This window comes from Panthera tigris, chromosome E3 (genome assembly GCF_018350195.1).
Source record: "Panthera tigris isolate Pti1 chromosome E3, P.tigris_Pti1_mat1.1, whole genome shotgun sequence".
NCBI lineage: Eukaryota > Metazoa > Chordata > Mammalia > Carnivora > Felidae > Panthera > Panthera tigris.
The window spans coordinates 20,545,585-20,552,077 of record NC_056675.1 but is presented as its reverse complement, the minus strand read 5'-3'; the positions used below and the strand labels follow the sequence as shown (position 1 = coordinate 20,552,077).

The following is a 6,493-nucleotide window of genomic DNA, read 5'->3' as shown; positions in this document are numbered from 1 at the left end:
ACCTCACCCAGAGCGAAGGTCAGGGCAGCACTGAACGACCTACCGACTGTCCAGAAAATTGGCATCCATCCATTATTCAATCTACACACCGTTTGGCTCTGCCTGGACAATCGTCTCCCTTTCCCCAACCGAGGGGCCCATCTGCTTCATTTCTGAGGAGATACGAAAGCTAGCCCTGACCCTGACATCTGTGGGGTGCCCCTCCGCCCCCCGCACCGTGTGGGCATAGACAGGCCACGGTCAACGTATTGCCCATTGCAACGGAAAAGCTTCGGGACCAAAGGAGGTACAAGTCAGGTGGTCTTGTCTCGCTTTCAGCTGGCCCCATGCGTCATTTCAGCATTCAAGAGAGAAAACCCGGTGGGACCTTCTCAACAACCAAACAAGAATGGAAACAAACCAAAAACACGTCAAGCTGGGGTGGTCTCCAGCATGAGTCTGGCCCCGCACAGTCATCGTGCGTTGACAGGAAGGGGTAGGACCAAGGCTTTGCAGAGACGTGACCCTCAGCACGGAGCTGGGAGGGTACAGGCTGGAATGTGGCCACCTCGTTTCTGGTGGAGACTTTTTTACACTTCACCACACCTGCCCAGAGTCATATTTTAAACTCACACGCTTATTTTTGTTGTTGTTTTTACCGAACTACAAGCAATGAAACATGATTATAAACCTCAGAGGCACGGACTGGCATTTCTTTGAAGCTTTGGTTTTTTTGTTTTTTGGGTTTTTTTTTCCCCCATCTAACGGATTTAGCAAGCCCGCAGTGTTTTAATATGTATTGCACCTTTATTTGATTTCATGGACAATTGGTTCTTTCACAAAGCAAAAGAAAATTAAGGAAAGAGCGTTTCCTCCTTCTTCCCAGCATGCAAGTTTCCTGGGGAAAGGAAGTCCGTTAGGATATAGGAGGCCAGCCTGCGGGGCCCAGCTCCCCATGTACTGACATGCTGGTCACATAGGCTAGGGCTCTCAGCGGGGCTCTTGGGGGTGCATCCCTGACGACGAACACTGAAAATCTGGGCACCATGGGGGAGACCAGCAGGTCACTGCTCCCTGGCCTCCAGAGGGCAAGAGAAGCCAGGCGTTCCAGCTGGAAGGATATTTCTCGACAACATGGGAGAGTTAAGAGCAAGGGGAAATCAGTTTGTTGAGAAAGGCAGTAATGGGATGGAAGAAGGAGGGCAAATCAGCATCACCATTGTCTCCCGTGACTGGAGATCAGAAATTCATACCGGGTACGGGTACCATTTTTAGGAGAGCGGAGAGGAGTTTCTTCCAGCGTAGCTGCACAGATCGTCCCTCTGAAAACTCGAAAGGAAAGGCCTCCTCCCAGCTGAACAGAATTGAAGCATGAAGAATGATAACAATGCAAAAGCATCCATTAACATCGATCAAACACTTACTGGGTTGCAGATGGTCTGCTAAGAATTCTCATGCATTATTTTACCTACCTTACGAGGTAGGTGCCATTATCATCCCGACCCTACAGGTCTGAAAAGGGAGGCCTGGAGGGATTAAGACACAGCCAAGGTCACCAGTCTGCAGGTGGATGGCCTGGGATTTAAGTTGAAGCAGTGTGGCCCCAAAGTCCATGACCTTGACCATCATGCTATCCTCCTTCTTTCCACATGGGGTTAGCCCATTCCCATTTTAAAGGCTCAGAAACTGAGGCTCAGAATACTCTAAGTGAAGGTCATTGGAAGTAGGACCCAGCTCAGCTCAATCTGGATTATTGCCGGGATTTCTTGGAAAGATACCTCCTCTCCCCACTTGGGTTGCTAAGCTGGTTGGTTGTAGGTTGGCCCCAAGATATTGGACCACCTTATACCGTCTGAAAGTTTAACCATCCCCTAGGAAAGCCGGGTTCTGAGGTGCTTAGGGGTCAGCAACGCCCCAAGACAGTTCTACTTCCATAATCTCATGAAATCACTCATCGGCTTAATTCAATGTGAGTTGGCAGGTGCCTATATTCTGTCTGCCATCTGGATTCCTAGACGTACCCCCTCCAGCGCGGTCCCCGCCCCAAGAGGCTGAGCTGCGTGAACTTCATTGCCAGCTCCCAAGGCTTTCGGCTTCCGGTAGAATCTGGCTGACGGCACACCGGCCGGAGGTCGGAGGAAGGGGGAGGCTGAGGCTGGAGGTTCATTCCCTGACTGTGGCTTCACAGAGTGGGCTGGATGGCGTCAACCAAAGGTAGCAGGTGGCCCCTCCTCCCCTCCCCTTCTCTTTCTCTGTCTCTCCCCCGCCCCCGGCACCTGCCCCGGGATCTGGTGACAGCTCCTTTCTCTTGCCCCTCCAGGCCCAGCTGCTTTGCACTTTTGTAAATAGTTCCTCTGTTAAACGCTATTCATATCACCCCAATTGAGTGTCGCATCTGCTTCCAGCTGGGACCATGACCGACGCAGATGGCTTTCTGTCACTTACAACCAATAATCTCAATTATTCCAGGAAATAAAATACTTCAAGCACTACTGTCAGGCAAAAGTGGTATTAAGCCCCTCATTTGCCTGACGTCGCTCATGGCTCATGGTAACCGGCTTGGCTCATCATGCAAGTTGTCCCAAAGTGCCTCAGTTGACCTCCCTGGCCAATGGCTATTACACCTGCCAACACGGAATTAATCTGTGGCCTCTTCCCATGGGTGATTGCTTCCAGGTGCCTTTCTGAGGCACGTTGCCTTTCTTGATGCCTTCCTAGTCCGCAAAAGCCACCTCCTCCTTGAAGCCCTCTTGGCTACATTACTCCCCCAAGCAGTGTATGTCTTTGTTCTCAGTTGAATCACCCTGGCCATCCTCAAGCAGAGAGCTTAGTGAACTGTAAACCGACTTCCCGGTCCTTCCTCTATCCCTGATGCTTAGAATAGTGCCTGACAGGTAGCAAGCAGCTACTTGGTGACAAGCATTTGAGGCAGCCTCACAATCAGGAAGAGGGAAGGGAAGAAGGAAGGGAGGGAGAGATTGAAGTTACTGATCAGAACCCAGAGTTAATCTTCAATTATGGCGTCATTTGTATTAGGAAACTCTCAGGGCTTCTGAACACAGAAACTTACCTGTGGGGAGCGGAGCCCATTTCTACCACCTCAATTGAAATGAATTTTCTTTCTTTCTTCTTTTTGAGGGGGAGGGAGGGGCAGAAGGAGAGGGAGAGAGAGAGAGAATCTGAAGCAGCTTCCACACTCAGCATGGAACCCGATCTCACAACCTCGAGACCATGACCTGAGATGCAATCAAGAGTTGGATGCTTTGGGTGCCTGGGTGGCTCAGTCGGTTGAGCGTTTGACTTCGGCTCAGGTCATGGGCTCGCAGTTCGGAGGTTCGAGCCCCGCGTCGGGCTCTGTGCTGACAGCTTAGATTCTGTGCTTCTCTGTCTCTCTGCCCCTCCTCTGCTCACACTCTGCCTCTCTCAAAAGTAAACATTTAAAAAATTAATTAAAAAAAGAGTTGGACCCTTAAGCAACTGAGCCACCAGGTGCCCCCTTGAATTTTCTTTTCTTTTCTTTTCTTTTCTTTTCTTTTCTTTTCTTGCATGCTAATTCTACATCAAGACGTCATTCCCATAGACTCTGACCAGTGTCCTTGTTGACAATTGTTTCCTCTCCTATCGACACGCAGAACCTGGCCCCCTCTGGGGGGAGCAGAGGCCCCCCAAGATCACCAGACCACAGATTCCCCAGTCCTGGCCCAGCCTCCTGGATTCCACCCTGCCCTTTAAGCCAACCAGGAGAAGCAGACGGAAGAAAGACGCCCTCCCCAGCACCCTCCCTGCATCCGTCAGCCCAGCCTCATGCGGAGGACAACGCCTTCTCTCCGCACCACCAAATGCCAAGCCATTGATTGACTGCAACACTCGATTTCAACCCAGCAGAGGACCTGGCAGGCCTTTGATCAATATTTTCCACAACAGACCACTTCCCTATGATAAATGCACTAGTTGAGAAGAGGAACAGATTAACTTTTCAGTGCGGATGGCAGGCAGCAAGGAGGAAAAAGATGGCTCAATTCTTTCGGGAAAAGAGGATGGGGTCTATTTTCCGAGCTCCCTGCGACCATATTTCAGCCGCGAGAGAACCGTGAGTGAGAAAGCTCATTCCTAAAGGGTCTGGGGAATGCCCACCGTCAAAGCAAACCGGAGGCCGCCACCCCCTACCTGTGTCGGACTCAGAGGAAGCAAGCCAGATGCAAAGGTAACAGAGAGAGAACGGGAAAGATTATATATACTCTCTGGATTCTCGGGGCAGCTGAAGGATGAGGGCCGGGAGGAGCGGTGGCGTGGAAAGTGCACGCAAAGGGAAGATGGAAGTCCGGGGAAGTGTTCTGTCCCCTCCCCGTAAATCCTTCTCCCTGACACGCAGCGCGGGGAACGAGGTGATTCTCCACGGCGATGGAACTGCGATTGCATCAGAGATCCTCCAGCCCCCCTGACGGCGGGAGGGGCCCTCGAACAACAGCAGGAAAGGTGTTCAGGGATGAAGCGGTCAGACCAGGAGCCCAGGGAGCCCCGGGGGCCTGGAGTGCACACCCCGCGGCTGAGCTGAGCCGCTCCGGTGAGATCCAGCACGGAGAAATCACAGTGGCCACATGCCTCCATCCGTTTAAAAGTATTTGGCCGTGTGCCAAGTATGTGCTTGCTAGGCACTGTGGGTCAGGAGGGAACCAGCAAGACTCAGACTCTGTGGTCAAGTTGCTTAATGAACGACGCTTGCGGTAATGACTGACAAGGAGTACGCATCCCCTCCCTGTAGGCTGGGTGCTCAGCTCTACGCATTGTATCATTTTGTGCTCCTCATGTCCTTACCCTCCTTGTACAGATGAGGAAAGCGACACTTAGAGATGCGAGCTGACTTTCCCGAGGGCACACAGCTTGTACGTGACAGGGCTGGAAGTCAGCCCCCGGCATTGTGACTCTGGCACATTACATAACAGTTGCATAAAGTGGGCGGGTGCAGACTGGTTCCCAGGGGCAGACAGGTCACACCTTCCGAGGAGAGTCAGGAAAGCTTCCCAGAGGAGCTGGCAGCTCCTTTGGTTATTGAAGGACAGGTTGGGTTTGAACAGGTGACGATGGAGATGAGCGTCCAGAGTCCAACAAGTATGAGAATATCACCTTCCCTCCAACCGTCCTCCAAGAACCCGGACATGATGGTTGATTTCACGTCAGTTTGACTAAACCAAGGGGTGCCCAGATTAAACGTTATTTCCGAGTGAGCGTGTTTGGGGATGAAATTAACATTTGAATGGTGGGCTCAGTACTTTGTTCTCCCCTCTCCAGCCGGGCACCAGTCCACTGAGGGCCCGAAGTCGCCAAAAGGCAACAAAAGTTCGCTCCTTTTGCCTCCTGCCTGTCAGTTCCAGCTCCATCAATCGTCTCCTGCCTTTGACTAGGATTTATACCATCGGCTCCCCTGGTTCTCAGGCCTTCAGACTTGGACTGGAATTATGCCACCAGCTTTTTGGGGCCTCCAGCTTATGGACGGCAGAGTTTAGCCTCCAGAATCATGAGCCAATTTCTCATAAATCTCTTCCTATACATATCTTACTGGTTTTGTTTCTGGAGAGCACTGACTGGTTCACGGGGCATGGTAAGGGGGGCAGGAGGCTTCCAACGTGACCCCCAAAGGCCCGGCCGGTGCAATCCCATTGCCCTGAGTGCAGATGTTCCTATAGCAACTTCCTTCTAAGGAACAGAATATGGGGAATACGATGGCATGCCACGCCCAAGACTGGGAAGTCACAACATCTATGACTTCCATCTTGTTTGTTTGTGTTTACTCTCTCTGGTTCTTCCTGGCTTCATTGGATGAACCAAACTGCCAGGTTGTGACCTGTTCCACAGAGACTCCCACATAGCAAGGAAATGAGGGCAGCCTATAGGTCACAGGCAGTGAGGAGCTGAGGTCCTCACTACAAAAGCTACCAAGGACCTGGATCCTGCTGACGACCGTGCTAGTGTGACATTGGGAGAGAATCCTTTCCCAATGGAGTCTTCCGATGACTACAGCCCTGTCAGACCTGGATGAAGGTCTCGTAAGGATCCCAGAGCCAGAAGACCCAGCTAAGCCAGACCCATATAAAGTGAAAGATAATTTACATTGTTGTTTTCAAGCCACTAAGTTTTGGGGTAATTTGTTATGCAGCAATAGGAAACTGATACATCGGGTCACAAAAAGTGTTTATCTTCTTACTATCATCCTTCAGATCAATACAGTAGCCTTGTTATCTCTTCGTCTCCCAGCTGTCTCTCCATATTCCACGGTCCCTCAATATCCAGCCAAACCCAAGTCCACAGGGCTCCCGTGACGTCCGGTATCTTTGTTCACGGCAAGGCATGGAGGACCCGAATGGACACGTAAGCCAGCACTACCCCAGGCTCTTGGACACTAAGGTGGCTCCTCCATTAGCTGGTGGACCAGGAAAGAGTGAGGCTGTCTTAGGGTTGAGACGAGGGCTCGGCGGAATTAAGATAATATTGAGACCGATGCCTCAACTCCGTCCCA

At 51.5% G+C, this 6,493-nt stretch overlaps 1 long non-coding RNA gene across 1 annotated transcript; it reads right to left on the bottom strand.

Annotated features, from left to right (window-relative positions):
• Positions 1–784: 784 nt before the first annotated feature.
• Positions 785–4,856, bottom strand: LOC122234648. The gene is made up of 3 exons (XR_006212527.1): positions 4,795–4,856; positions 1,452–1,505; positions 785–1,333 (listed from the first exon to the last, which is right to left on the bottom strand). It is a non-coding gene; the product is annotated as an uncharacterized LOC122234648 (long non-coding RNA).
• Positions 4,857–6,493: the final 1,637 nt, after the last annotated feature.